Source organism: Arvicanthis niloticus, chromosome Y, assembly GCF_011762505.2.
Source record: "Arvicanthis niloticus isolate mArvNil1 chromosome Y, mArvNil1.pat.X, whole genome shotgun sequence".
Taxonomy (NCBI): domain Eukaryota; kingdom Metazoa; phylum Chordata; class Mammalia; order Rodentia; family Muridae; genus Arvicanthis; species Arvicanthis niloticus.
Genome location: NC_133431.1, coordinates 5,156,246 through 5,172,531, shown reverse-complemented (window position 1 = coordinate 5,172,531; position 16,286 = coordinate 5,156,246). Strand labels below are relative to the sequence as shown.

Sequence of the window (16,286 nt, the reverse complement as noted above, 5' to 3'; positions counted from 1 at the left end):
GCCAAATTTCAAAAACACAAGGGCTGAGAGAAAAAATGTCAAGTGGATATAGTTTACTTATAAAGTATAGTTGGTAAGCATGGTGGCACGTGCCAGTAAACTCAGCAGTGCACAGCAGAGGCAGGAGTTGAAAAGTAGCTTGTAGTATATATTAAGATATTGTCTCAAAAACAAACAAAAAATTAAATATATACATATTATATATATGTATATATTACAATATATATAATTATATATAATATATAATTATATACAATATAATATAGATAATATATAATATATAGTGATATTACAATATATTTAACCTTAATTTCAGTTACTACTTTTTTGCAGTATGAGACAATCTATACAACAAAAATGGTATACAGAGCAACAAGTTGGATCATCTAGTTCTGACTTCTGTCTCTACTTTAGCACTTGTGCACTCTTGAATACCTGCTTTATAATGAAGCTTAAGTTTCCTTTTATATTATGTATAAAACTCCTACATATCCTACCACAAAGGATAATTGGAGATGTCTATGAAAACATAAAACCAAGATACTATGACAGATAATTATGTAATTAAACATCAGATGAACAGCTTACACATACTCACTCTCTGTCTGTTTTCTTACACGAGTTTAAGACTTGAATTACACAGTTGAATGCACTCAGCAAATCCACAACTTTCATCAGGTTTTAATGAAGCATTTTATGTAGAACTTGTGAGGAAAACTTTACAATTTAGTTAAGGCATTCTAAATTATCTTCATTTATGCATTGGATTTTATAATAAAATTAAATGCAGAAATAACAATTGTGCAATCTTGTGTAATAATCGGAGGTACTAAAAATACTTAAAAATAAATCTAGCTATGACTTTAATGATGCTAATATAATTTAGATAAAGTGACTGCACCCAGGTAGCAGTTCTGTAGACTATTCCCCAGGTGCTTTGCCACAATGAACATCAGTGTCCTTGTTATTCACGCTGTGGAGACATCAAAGGAGTAAAACACACTGATGCTAAAGATTGAAAAAATCTAAAATATTGTTAAGATTAAATTTCATTCCAAATTTAATCAGTTAAAACTCAGTTTGGCAGATTTTGCAAGGTCAAGAGTTTTAGGCTCTGATTTTCATTTTTGTTTTTTTTTTAAATAAAGTGAAACAATATATGAATACTAGATGAAGTATACATGAGATATTTTAATATTTTCAAGCTATGTTAGAACACATATACCCTACATATGTACATGAAACCTATGAAGTGGAAATTACCAGAGCTTATTATTCTCAAGCTCTCTAATTGAGGGAAATAAGGTTATGAAAAAGTAATTGTGTACACATCTGTCATTAATCGTTTTTAACCTTACTTAGCAGCTGGATATAATTATTAATACCAGAGAGAATATAACAGAATAGTAACTAATAGTCTGCAGCCAGGTTACTTTCTACATTATATTCTTTAATATTAATCCACAGGATTGGTTTCTCATGTGCTAGCCATTAACATATTTATAACCACAAATACACAATTTATGTAATGACATTTCTAAGAAAACATGTATTTAATAATGACTGTGTTTACATTTTGGGAACATTTTTTGTATAAACATTTGTAACATCTGAGTAAAAACATGAGAGCATGTAAAAACTCAGAAAAGTTAGTATTAATCAGTGTATAGAACAAGATGCTATAAATATTTGCCTAGGTGCCAGATAGCGTAGTCTAGAAATTGGAAGTTTTAGTTTAGAAGCATGTTGAATGAATATACAACACCTGAATTTAACAAAAATTGAATTGGTCTAAGATCTGTTTCAGGCTTTCAAAAACTGGTTTCTTTCTAGTTTGTCCTACTCCTAAGGTATAGCACCTTGGAGACTTTCTAATAAAATCCTTGGGTGGTTAAAAGGTCTCATTCTTCCATATCTTTTGATCTTAAACCTTTGTTCCCCAGAATGTCAAGTTCTGCTTAACACAGTGGTCTTTTAGCAGCTACTTTCAGTTTGAATCTCAACAGACCTTAGAAGATAGCAAACCTTAAAAGCAAAGACTGCACAGAATGACTTGGGTCCCAAGCTCAGGGATACCTAGCAATCACTTAAGTCCCTTTTGTTCAGTCTTATGCTATGAACTGGCAAGTCCTAAAATAAAGGGAGTGTGGTAAATTAAAGTTGACTTCCTGTAGCATGTCGCTTTTTTGGATGTTACATTTTCAAATCCTTGGCTACCATGGTTGTTTGCCAATGCCTTCAACAAACTATTAGTTGTATTTAATTTAGTCACTACAGCTAAAGGGCAGTTTTAATTGTTCTTGCTTGGTGGCTTGGTCTGATTAGATTAAGATACTGTGTCATGGAGAAATTGCACACTTTCCTATATTGGGTATATATCAAAAAATCATTTCAACAACTGAATTCTAGGAGCAAAGAAACTCAGGACAAATACTAGAATAAAAGTAAGAACTAAGTGACACTTTGGAACCTAGACTTTTCAATTTATTTTTAATAACCTAAAAATATTTGTGATATTCTATGTAAATTTCAAGTGGAATTCTTGGGCTTCATTTAGGTTTCCTTTCAGTAATACAAATCCAGGGCTTCACTGAGCACTTAGTAAAGATAATTAAATAAGAATTGAGTCCAACAATAATAGAGTCATGGAAAATGAAAGTATAAAGATGATCTTACATAGAGATTGAAACAGTCCATGCTTAATCATACCTTACTGATCTCCATTTCCTCTTGATAGAAGTAGTCATTGCCATGTAGGATGGTACTCTTGTTGACGCAGGCCTAGCATCCTTAGTTGAATATGAAGAAGACTCAATCCTAAATATTAAGAATGAAGAATTAAAGAGAACAAAATTGCTTTACACTCCAAAGAGAAACATCTTTTACATTTCTAGAATAAGAAAACCACTGATATTAATATATATAGTAAAATATTCCTCTATACAAGACAATGTTCCCTCGGCAGTATTTCTCCTTTAAAAACACCAGTTAGAAATGCTGCCAATAGATTTCTGCACTCTTTATAGTAAAGAAGTGAAGAGGACTTTCTCTTCCCATATTTAGATCAGATGTTATTATGTAGTTGAATGCTTGCTTAAACGACATTCATCCAATCATAGATTAAAAGTCTGACTATGCTGAACCGTGGATATTCCTCACTGATAAGAAAGCAAGGTAGTCTTTTTCATTGATGGCTTAGGAAACACAGCATCAGAATATGGAGAACAAATGAAATACTTCTTAAGGTCTCTTCTAGCTTAAGGAAGGTCAATCAAGTTAGAATATAAACTTTGTCATCTAAAAAAGTGGTTAGTGTATACTCAACTAAAATGAAGCAACTTTCATATCAAATAGAGTACACTTGATTTATGAAATAAACCTCCAGTATAAACAATGAAGAGAAAGTTAACATTTTGAAAGCCTTTTGTGAAAGAAAAAGCAATGACTATAAAGCACTCTGCTTTAGTACCTGTGTAAACTGCTTTTGCTGCTTGCTAGTGCTTCTTGTTCAGGAATTTATTCTTCAAGCTTCCGATGTCATCACGCACAGTAGATGTAGAGTGCAGACCTTTTTTACACTCCATTCTGCTGAGAGGAGACTCTACACAGTGCTCTCAGGGAATTATCATTCAGTACATTTGCAGACTGTGATGAAGCTCCTGTTAAGGATGGAGACAGGTCTTGAGAGTTTTTGCAGTCCTCTGGGATATAAACAATAGGGTGAATTTCTTTGCTGAAAGAATCATTGAGCTGTGTACTTTCCAACAGTGTAGACCACTGAGTATGCTTTACTTTCAAGAGAGAAGGCATTAATTTTCTTCTGGTTCTTCTTTGTGGAGTAATTTTAAGCAAGTTAGGTTCACTCATGGATACTCCTGTTCAATAAAATTATAAGATTAAATAAAAAATTCAATGTTGCATCAATAGTCACACCAAAAATTTCAACAGTTAAGAAAAATAAAATCACCAAGAACAGGCGGGGCGGTGGTGGTGCATGGCTTTAATCCCAGCACTTGGGAGGCAGAGGCAGGTGGATTTATGAGTTCGAGGCCAGCCTGGTCTAGAGAGTGAGTTCCAGGACAGCCAGGGCTACACAGAGAAACCCTGTCTCGAAAAAACAAAAAACAAACAAACAAACAAACAAAAAAACCCCACCAAGAACATAAATTTGATAGAAATCTTTAAGAAAATAAGTAGGAAATGAATACAATGTGGTTAATTACCAACAACTTTTATAGTAAATTTACTGTATAAAGTATAATTTTTTAGCAGCCATCTTTAGATATTGAGTTATCATAAGACCAAATTTCCAGTCATTTCTATCAATTCACAAGCAATTTCCATCATTCATGTTTGTCCTAGATCCAAGAACAAGTATTTAATATTTGTAGGCATAGATATGAATACTTATCCTACTTGGAATCAACATCACCTTATTAGAACTAAGTGGCATTTATGTTTAGGAGGCAAGAACCAAGAAAACTACACTTCCCTGTATTTGTCAACACCTCCATGGATTCTATGTTTAAAAAATTCATACAATTAAAACAACTAAGATTGTGCAATCTTTTTAATTAAGGGCTTTTAGTAAACTTTAACAGAAACACACTAAAGCAATTTTTGGTGTTTGATCCAAAATTAAAAACAAAGTTTTGTAATAAACATCAAGTTCTCAGAGACCCAGAAATGCTCACCATTTAAGTTTGTAAATTTTTCTCAAATGTTTTATACTAATGTCCAAAATAATAACACTATTTATGACAATATACTTTATGAATGCTAACATAATTATCTTTTTTTTTTTTTTTTTTTTGGTTTTTCGAGACAGGGTTTCTCTGTGTAGCCCTGGCTGTCCTGGAACTCACTCTGTAGACCAGGCTGGCCTCGAACTCAGAAATCCGCCTGCCTCTGCCTCCCAAGTGCTGGGATTGAAGGCGTGCGCCACCACCGCCCGGCTAACATACTTATCTTACATTTAGTATTCTGCCTGTATGACTGTGATGAACTTCTTTTTTTTTTTTTTTTTTTTTTTTTGAGACAGGGTTTCTCTGTGTAGCCCTGGCTGTCCTGGAACTCACTCTGTAGACCAGGATAGCCTCAAATGCAGAAATCCACCTGCCTCTGCTTCCCTAGTGCTGGGATTAAAGGCATGTGCCACCACTGCCCTGCAACTGTGATGAACTTCAAGAGACCTGATATGAAATATTAGCTTAGAAAATACTGCTCATAGGAAAAAATTGTATTATTTTCATGTTTTTTTTAATCAGAAAAAGTTCCCAATTGATGTTTGTTTGCTTTATTAGTTAATACTACTTAAATACCGATAACAGAACATATGTATTTTAATAAGGCAATTGAGAACTCCTGCTAAGGTAAAAATATATGTATGGTGAGGTCATAACCAGTACGTGCATAATTCTTATTATAATAGTTATCAATTACCCTCTAGGAAATACAATTTAAAAACAGGATATAAAATTATTTCCATTCTACTAAGGAATTTGATTTTTTTGAGAACTAGACAAATGAGATCTAGATCTTAAAATAATTTTCCACTCCCTTTAACATGACATTTGTCAAATTTTCTATTACCAGATATTTTTATACTAATGCCACAGTGTAAAGGCAGTCACTTTTCTCCACTCTGCTGCTACCACCAATTTGGTGACTAATAATAGCTAGAAGATTAATTTCTTTTCCCAAGAGAGACACCGGGGTATAGAAGACAGAAAACTGTATTGAGGATAGAGAACTGAGTTGCAAGTAAGGAGACTTGGGTTCTATTTCTGGTTTTACCAAAGACCCAGTGAGTGACCTTGGGCAACTCAGTTTCAGTAGTGTTCACATGAATGCCTTGTTGGAAAATGGAGATAGTGTCATTGCATAGAAAGGGATTTTCCAGGATTAGATGATCGGAACACTTAGGGTTCAATGCTCTGGAAATACAAAAGTGCTTCAAATAAAAGAGTTACAACTTTAACAAGGTGGTAGTTTACTTTCCAATACCCTATCATTAATCATTTTAGTTATCTCTAAATTAATGTATTCAAACATCTTTCAAATGATACAAGTTTATTAAGATTGATCATAAATTGCAATATATATATGTGTGTATATATATACGTATATATATACACACACACACACACACATATATATATATATATATTTTGAAAGGACTTGAAGTATTATTTGCTATGCAAGTATAATAACATACAATACTTACCAAATGGCACATAAAATTTCAAGAGATATCACTACTATTCTATATATCTAGTGGGAGTAATCTCTGCAGTGTGACCTGGCAACTGACCATAATGGAAGGCTATTTTTTTTTTACTGCAAGTAACGTATGAAAATGAGAATCTCCAATAAGATACTTAACAGAACAAACAAAGAACAGCCATGAGTTTTCTGAGATAATCTAAACATAGACTCAACATCAAATTTTACATGACTAGAACTGGTTAAAGAAAGAATAATGTCATAACGGTTTATTTTTAGTTATAATTCTGTAATCTTAAATGTTAAGGACACACACGAAGCTATAGTAAACATCAACACATACTGATTGTTGTGCTTTGCTTGAAAGAGATACTATGAATATATAACATATATGAGATACACAGCTCTTATCAGTTTTTAATTTTATTTAATTCAAATAAAATAATGATTAGTAATCAATTTAAGACCACCTAGGTTGACTAGTTGATAAGAAGTTTTAGGAAATAGCAAAACCAAAACAAATATTTAAATACTTCCATAAAAATTAAACATTCAACCTACTGTAACTATATACATTAGAGCCCATTTAATTAAGTCTTAAAGCACATAAGATGGCATTTCATTTTGAATAAGATTTCTACATTATATAATGATTATTCTTTAGCTAACTTTGATGCTTCAGAAAGGTATAATAAATGGAAACTGTAAGGTTAAGGTTACTATGGAGTAACTTTAAGATCCAGTCAATATGCTAGACCTGTGTTGACAAAAAAAATTTGCTGTACTTTTCCATTAGAAGAAACGGGTGTACAGTACATTTCCAGAAGAGCTGTCTTGTGGCAGATGCATCTAACTCAGCCTGAGAAAATGTTATCTACCAAGTGGAGATAATGTTATGTATCAAGATTCCATAATTCTCAAACTTAGACAGTAGACATGATGAAAATGAAGCTGGAAGCAGATTTTATTCTTTTATAAATGTCTCCATAAAAAGCCTGAAAAGGCTGTACCCATATATAACCCTAGCCCTCAGGAAACTAAGGTAAGAGACTTGAGAATTCAAAGACAGTCTGATCTTGTAAACAAATGAATGAATGAATGAATGAATGGGCAGGAAGAAGCAGGAAAGTCAGCAACCAGCCTACCTCTACAGCTCATGTGAAAATGATGACAGCCAGGATAGGGCAGTCTGCAGTGATAGAGAGGAGTGGGAAACATGTTAGAACCAAGTTAGAAATGAATGACATAAAGTACATCCATAACATATTTAAAAGCAGAAATGGTTAGCTGTCCATCAGAGGGACCAAAGTAGTACAGGCAAGGAGTAAGTCATCTCTTAGTATCAGTGGGAACTGATTCCAAGATGGCACTGAAATTCTAGCCTCACAATTCTTCTATAAAATATGGTTGGCAAGTGGAAATGGGCATCACTATGTTGTCCAAGATCATACTGAAACAAGATTGAGATGACCTTCATGTTTCAGTGTCCTAGCTGGGACCACAAGAATATACTTCTATGCTCAGGCTTTCATTAAGTAAAAGCACAATTAAAACAATCTCATCTCAGGTAAGAAGAAAATATGAAGGAATGGCAGATAATTCAGAAACTGCAGTTTTCAGTGTGACACAATGCTGAGGTCTACTACAAGGATAAAATTAAGTCTATTAGGAAATAGCCAAATAAAACACAGAACATTCAAATTTTCACTATTAAATAAAGACATCTTTTATGGTTTTGTTACACTGGCAATAACTTAAATGAAGAGGTATACAGACCTTTTTAGGCATCATCTTAATTTTGACAAAACAAAGCAAGTTCAGTTTCCAGTATCCACTTCATGTGGACACAACCACTCTGACACTCTCTTCTGGTACAAACTCACATACAGACGTGCAAATATGCATAGTTAAAAGTAAAATCTTAAAAATTTTTGAGACGTTATGAATAAATATTTGTTGACTGGTGAATGAAAAAATTAAAGTTTGGATATTCACCTCTGATTCACCATCTTTCTCAAACTTCTTGAATTTATATTTAAAGAAATATGAAGGAAAAATTTAGGTATAATAAAAGCAACACACTGGCCACTTACACATTAAAATGAACTATAGGAGAGTTTGACAAAGAAATGTATGAAGATATCTTGATAAAAATCACAGTATTTATCAAAAAGAAACACTGAACCACCTCCAGATTCCTGTACTGCTCAGTCCATCACTTCTCCCATCATCTACCTGTCCTCCTTTAATATATGTATTGTTCACATATTTCACTTCTTTAGAAAGTCTACCTCAGCTGAAATCCTTTCAGAAGGTAGAAATTTTTCCCTTCTTCCTACAAGTAATTTAAAGAAACATTAGTATATGAATGCTTCATAAAGAGGTTTTAATCTTTTATTACTAGTTTCCTTTTAGTTCTGTGAATCTGTAACTGAGTTACAAATTTAAGTATTTATGTATATGTATATGATGGATATATATATGTACATGTATATGATGTATACGTTATATGTATATGAATATGTATATGATATATATGTATATGTATGTGTTATATGTATATGATGTATATGTTATATGTATATGATATATATGTATATGATGTATATGTATATGATGTATATGTATATATTGTATATGTATATGATATATATGTATATGATGTATATGTATATGATATATATGTATATGATGTATATGATGTATATGTATATGACACTTTGGAAGCCACACATGTTCACTTTTCTGCTGTAATGAGTTGGATCCAGGCCAAAAGGTAATAGTATAAGTGATCTATGTTTTCACTACTCATATGTAAAAATGATACTTATCTTAGATGAATCACACACATCAGCAGAAGCATACCATTTAGAAACAATCTGTAAATACTAAAATGTTTGTTATGAGCTCTGTGGTATATATTCCAGTAAACAAATGGGAAGAAAAAAACTTTTTTTTTTGCCTATTTTCTTTGCGTAGTTTTTTAAAATGTAAAAGCAAAGCTATGACTTTGCACTTTATTTACATGTATGTGAATCTGTGTGGGTGTGTATGTGCTTGTGTGTGTTGCTGGCCACAGTGGCTAGAAGAGGAACTTGAATTCCCTCTCGTTAGTTACAGGAGGTTGTGAGCTCTCTGATGTTAGTGCTGAGACCTGAGTTCAAGTCCTCTGCAAGGACAGTGCACACTCCTGACCCCTGAGCCTCTCACCAGCACCTGGGTGAAACATGTTAAGTAATTATCTTAGTAATTATAAAAAGTATCTAACTCAGTTTAATATTAATGAGAAGTCTGTTCAAATAATTTTAAACCAAAATGTGTGGTTTTATTTAATTCTTACTACAGAAGAAACTTGAATTCATGTACAGATGTTTCTCCTAGCAAAATAACTGAGTCTTAAAGGTCACAAGTTCAAGTTTATCTTAGGTACATGTTGAGATCAGAGTAGGCAAATACAGTCAGGTACTTGAGACCCTGTCTCCAAAAAACCAAAACTACCTTCCTTAGCCACTCCAACAAACACTCCCATACATTCCAAACGAGAACAACTTTCTTGCCTGCCTTGAAACTCAATCAAAATAAAAGTAACAACAATAAAAATTAAACTAATATAAACCCTCAGTAACATTGACATTTCTAGTCAAGAGGCTAATATGGTTCAGCAATCTGTATTTTTTTTTTACTGAATCTTTTAACTAAAGAAAGAGTCTGATTAATTGTAGATTACCAGAAAGGTCATATGGGGTACAATTTCAGTCTCAAACAACAATTCAGTATTAGACAATCCTAGTGTTCATTTAAGCTTTCTCATTTAATATTTTGCTGTTCAATAAAAAGAAAATGGATATAGATGCCGGGCAGTGGCCTTTAATCCCAGCACTCGGGAGGCAGAGGCAGGGGGATGACAGTGATGGAATAACGATCAATAATCGATGCTGATCAATAATCAATAATCCATAAATGCTAATCGATCATTATCAATACTAATTGATAGCCAATAATGATCAATAATTGATTGCACATGCCTTTAACCCCAGCACTTGGGAGGCAGAGGCAGGCGGATTTCTGAGTTCGAGGCCAGCCTGGTCTACAGAGTGAGTTGCAGGACAGCCAGGGCTACACAGAGAAACCTTGTCTCAGAAAAACAAAACAAAACAAAACAAAACAAAACAAAACAAAACAAAGAAAATGTATATAGTTCAACTCACAATGTCAGTAATATGTGCTGTTGACAAATTTGCAGCCTCTCGTTGTTTAGTTTATTGGGAATTTACCAGGCAGATACCCAGTAACATGAAATAATGGTGATCAGGATTAACATAACGACTTACACAAATCACATTATCTCCACAGACACACAAACTGTGAACAGAAGATACCACACTAGTTACAACTACACACTAGACAGAGATGCTGTCTCTTGTCTATTCTCTGGAAAGTAAATAACTGTCCTAATAGTAGATATCTTTATAATTTCAAGATGGGTTAAAAAATCTAAGCATTTATAAGATCCTGGATCCCAAACACTACAATAAGCAAACTTCCTTAAAAACCTATAAGGTCTCCTAAGGTCTATGTGAATAGAAGAGAGAGAAGAAAAAAATACATGTAACATATTTAGCCATGTTTAGAATTCATGTATACATAGTGTGTGTGTGTGTATGTATGTATGTATGTAGGTAGGTAGGTATGCATGTGAAAATAACAAAAAAAAAATTCACACACACACACCAAAAATAGAACAAGAGAAAAGATAACACAATTAGGTAAATCAAATAATTAGGTAATCAATTCAGAAGTAATTACATTAAACAGAACAGCACATAAGAACTTTTACTTTTATTTATTCATTTAGGATGGATGACACACTGTACAATTTGATTAGACATGAGAATAATTTGATCACCATCAAGAGCTTAAAAAACATACAAACAGCCTGGTATACAGTCTAAGGAGATAATTAGATAAATTGTAAAACATATAGAGAGATTTTAATGGATTTTACTTATGAAAACAATAAAGTAAAAAACAAACAAAAAATATTCAAGAACCCAGTGTTCTTTAGTATATTATTAGATAACTATAACGTGTAACAGTAAGACAGAAGTTAGTAGCTCAGGTACAGCTCTGCATTGGAGTGTTTATTTGCATACATGGGAATCAGTGTTCAATACTTAACACTACAAAATAAGTGACATAAATTTATGTAGTTCAATGGGAAGAAAGCTAGGTACCAGCCTCATATACTAAATCACATCACTTTTTTGGGGGGGAAAATTTGCTTGGAAAAAAAGTCCACTAGGGTATTAAACCAAAGTATTGTTACAAGTTCATGAAATATATAACCTATGGCTCAAGATTTTTTTTTGTTTTTTGTTTTTGTTTTTGTTTTTGTTTTTTCAAGACAGGATTTCTCTGTGTATCCCTGGCTGTCCTGGAACTCCCTCTGTAGACCAGGCTGTCCTGAAACTCAACTTTTTCAAGGTATCTGTTGGTATTAAAAACAAACAAATAAACAAACAAAAAGAAGCAAAAAACCCCCCAACAATAACCAAGAATCCCCTTCCCCCCCAAAAAAAATGGTTAATACAGTGAACGAAGAAAAACCTTAAAACTGAATTACTGAAAACAGCTTCCAACTCTTAGAGACTGCTGGAGACAGACTGCAAGCTACAGCTGCCTTAACAGTGACCCTTTAGGAAGGAAGGGGGGATTTCATAAATAGAGTACAGTTTCCATCTGATTTTTAGTACAGAGAAAGACTCAACAGGTCAGGGTGTTAATTGAGAAACAGGACACAGCATCTGGGACTCAAAAATCCTTGGAAATTGCAGAGGCCTGGCTCAGAAAGCCTGTCCACAGGAAGGCTGGTAGAACTCTATGGCTTGGCAATGGGTCGTGAAAGCCTTTGAAGGAGCCTCTAAAATCTCTGCACTTAATAGAAGAGAATTTCATGGTGGATGCAGATACATAGACAAACTACCAGATCTAGCTATTTTACTTTTCGATATACAGCCTAAGGTGATAATTAAATAACTTGTAAAGCATATATACAGAGATTTTAATGGAGTTTTATCTATGAGAACAGTAAGATAAAAAACAAACCAAAACATCAACAACAACCCAATGTTCTTTAATTTATCAGTATATTATATATAATATATTACCTATTAATATATTAGTATATTAATTGGATATTAGACTTACAGAAGACACAAGAAAAATGAGAACCAATTTATATTATCACAATTATTCATTTCTTGTACCAAAATTTCTTTGAATGCTCTAAAAAATTACATTAAGAAAAAAAAAACATTCTTTCCCTTCTCTGTTTTAAACAACTCCTTAAGACACAAATACTGGCAATTCATATGGTTTCATATGCAAAGAGGCCATAAATTTATTTTTGAAATACTGAAATATTTCACAAGTGGTTCCTTTAAATAAAGAGACAAGATCATTTGTCACTAATGAGTTTAAAATTCTTCTAAAAATTGGGCAGGCCTTTCGGGGTCATCTTTTGATGTGCCAAATCACATGTCCTGAATGATTTTCCCCGGAGGAACTAATTTATCATTAGCTTAAGGTTGTAAATGATAAGGTTTCTTACAGAGCTGTACATTAGTATACAAGCGAGCACAGCGGTTAGCAAACATGAGCCATAGGCTGTAAAGCAGGGTGCACGTGACAGGGAGACACTGATGAATGGGATTAGATCTAATGAGATTTACTACAAAATGACGACAAGGATTCTCCCTTTGTTAACACCTCTACTAATAATGCACACAAGAGGAAGTATTCTGAGAAAGAAAGCAAAACATGCTGGGCAGTGGTGGCTGGCACGCCTTTAATCCCAGCACTTGGGAGGCAGAGGCAGGGGAAGGATGGTGATGGAATAATGATCAATAATCATGCCAATCGATAATAAATACCAATGACCAATAATCAACACTAGTCAATAACCAAAAGTGATTGATTATCATGATAATCAATAATCAGCAGACAATGCTAATCAATAATAGATTCTAATCAATAGCCAATAACAATCAATAATTGATGGCACACACCCTTAATCCCAGCACATGGGAGGCAGAGGCAGGAGGATCATAGTGATGGAATAAGGCTCAATAATCAATGCTGATATATAATCAATAATCAATAAATGGTAATCAATAATTATCAATACTCATTGATATGCAATAATGATCAATAATTGATGGCACACACCTTTAATCCCAGCACTTGGGAGGCAGAGGCAGGCATATTTCTGAGTTCCAGGCCATCCTGGTCTACAGAGTGAGTTCCAGGACAGCCAGCGCTACACAGAGAAACCCTGACTTGAAAAAAAAATCCAAAAAATCCAAGAAAAAAAAAAAAGAATGTGTTACTATTTTAGTTTACTAAAAAATTAAACATATGCCCTCCTGAGCACTAGGTACAGCATTCTTTATCATAAACACTAGAGGCCAGGATTGTTCAGCCACTATCTTTTTTATTTTAGAAAGTTTTGATAGAGGTGTATCTCGAAGACACAAAATGATCCAACAGTCAACATTTCTGACTGTTACATGGGCTCCCCAGTGTCTGTTTTGAGGCATCTGATATTGTAGGTATCTATAACCAGAAAATTAATTTTGTGGGGAGCCAAAATATCAATGACGTACTTAAATTGAAAAAATAGTTTTGGTTTTCTAATCATGGTTTTTCAAATCATGTTCTATGAATGCACGGAAGCAAATATACATGGCTATGGTGTGAATATAAAATAATAAAAAAATAAATAATAAATATAAAATTTCTCACCCAGGTTCACGTTTTAAACCAGCTGAATGTGCTGTTGTGGGAGGATGTGTGGTGTCAGTGGAAGAGGCAGGAACATGAATTTCAAGGTCTTCTGGCCTCCCTGGTTCCCTCTCTGTCAACTTCTCCAGAATGTGGCCTCAACTCACAGTATGATCTGCCCCTATGACTATGGACTGATCTTTTGCAAAATCTTTGGCCAAAATAAATCCATTCTTGTTGCGGCCCGTACTCTGCCTCATCGCTTTGGGGCTAAGTGCTCTGTTCAAGAGAAAGAGTGGGGCTCTTGGGGCAGGAGACGAAAAGAATGGAGACAAGACAGAGGTTTTGATCAAGTCTCAAGTCTCAAGTCTCTCTCTTATCAAGTCTCTTTTATTGAAGGGAATTCTGAGGTATTTATACTCTTTTGCCATGTGCCTTGTAGGTGCGTGAATACCACGTGCCTTGTAGGTGTTGATATGACGTAAGCCTTACAGGCGTCTATAGCGTGGATATCACGTGCGCCTTACAGGCATATATGGCCTGGATAGCACGTGGACAGCACGTGAACCACGTGCCTTGTAGACGTGACTACCATGTGCACCTTTTAGCTGGGGGCAGTAAACAGCAACACAAAATATGTGGGATATCAGAGTGTGCTTCAGCTGTTGTAGGCTATTGAAAACCAAATCTCTTATCAGGGTATATGGTTCGAGATGGCTGCAAAGATAATCTAGCTGCTTTCTGCTAAAAGTCGGCTTCCAACACATTCTTAGGTATTGGGTAACACCCACAAAAATAATCTGATGCACTACTCACCAAAATTCTGATAAAATCACTGCAAATTTATTTTGTAAGTTCTTAAACTTTTAAATGAAGTACATTCCTGATATAGGTAGATTTAAACTGTTTACAGTAAGCTAAGTAACTGATAACAATTGCAGAACAAAATGTGCCAATCTTCAAGTGAAACCTCACAAAACCTAGGCTTAACCAATAAAATGTATTTGTGAAACAAACCCAGAGAGCTCAAGGGAAGACAGAGTGTGCAAGTCAGAGGGCACATAAGCATAACAAATTGCTAACATTGTCTCTCTCAAAGACAGGGCAATCCACATTGCTACATTCTACACTGCAAAAAGTATCATATTAAGCCAAGATTATGTGTCGGCTTTGCAATGAAAATATCTTATTCACAATCTGTAGAAAGATAAGAGATAACAAACGTCAATAGAAACAGTGAATTCTGTAGTGTTAGTTGATTTTAACATTAAGTTAATATAAATTATAAGAATATTTTTATATACTTTAACCCTTAATTGAAGTTAAAATTTAAATAAGAATGGGAAGGAAATGAAACTGCTAGTTATTCAGAACATCAATATATAGATGGTGGTAGGTCCTGGGAGATTCTTATTAATTAAAATTACTTAGAAGCTAGATTCTTTGTCAGTGGTAATCAAATAACAAAATCTATTTAAAAGAAACCAACTGTACTGTAGATTGGAATATAACAAAAAATCTTAGAAATAAGCTTCCATTTATGGAATAAAATAAAAGTACTTACAACAAGGAATAGACTGAATTAGTCCAAGCTGTGGGAAGGTCACAGGAAGAGAAATCCCTGGAAGATCACTTTGGTTTGAATGTTTGGTAGTTTGGTCAGCCCAAGCCACCACTTTTTTTTCTCTCTACTAAATTTTCAACATCTTTGAAGTCAGAATCAAAAGCAGCATTTGACAGGCCAGTTTCTTTCAATCTCCAATACTGTTTTTTTAGGGCTGGAAGCAAAGCATTCAATAAACTACAAACAAGATGACAAGAAAAGAGAGATCTCTGTTATAAACACACTATTGTAGTGCTTTGGTACAACAGGCAAAGTATTACAGTATCATTAAAATGATTTCCTATGTAACTTTACTTGGCAGTTTCTCTAAGCCTGCACCAAGTCTATGTGAGGCCAAACTGTCCTTTTTTAAAAAACTCTATGTTCACTCTCTCCCTTAATACCCATTAAAATATTAATATTAGTTTTTTCACAGTTCAAATTTGCTTTGTAGGAAATGTTCTACAGGTGGTCCTGGTAGTTTCTATGTGATCCTGCAAGTCTATACCCAGCTGGAACCCTGTCATCATCTAAGCCCACAGCCCCTATAACTTCTTCACAGTCCATAAAGTTAGACTTACAACAATTGCATCATTATCAAATGTGGATATTTTGGTATATGACATATACACTACAGTACATGAACTACACAGAGATAGAAGGTGAGTGTGGGAAA

At 33.9% G+C, this 16,286-nt stretch overlaps 1 long non-coding RNA gene across 1 annotated transcript in view; it reads right to left on the bottom strand.

The window, feature by feature from the left end:
* LOC143437378 (uncharacterized) overlaps window positions 1-15,669 on the bottom strand; it is a 379,856-nt gene extending 364,187 nt beyond the window's left edge. Inside the window, exon 1 of the long non-coding RNA XR_013106871.1 lies at window positions 15,572-15,669. This is a non-coding gene — a long non-coding RNA (uncharacterized LOC143437378). The remainder of the gene's footprint in view (window positions 1-15,571) is intronic.
* Window positions 15,670-16,286: the final 617 nt, after the last annotated feature.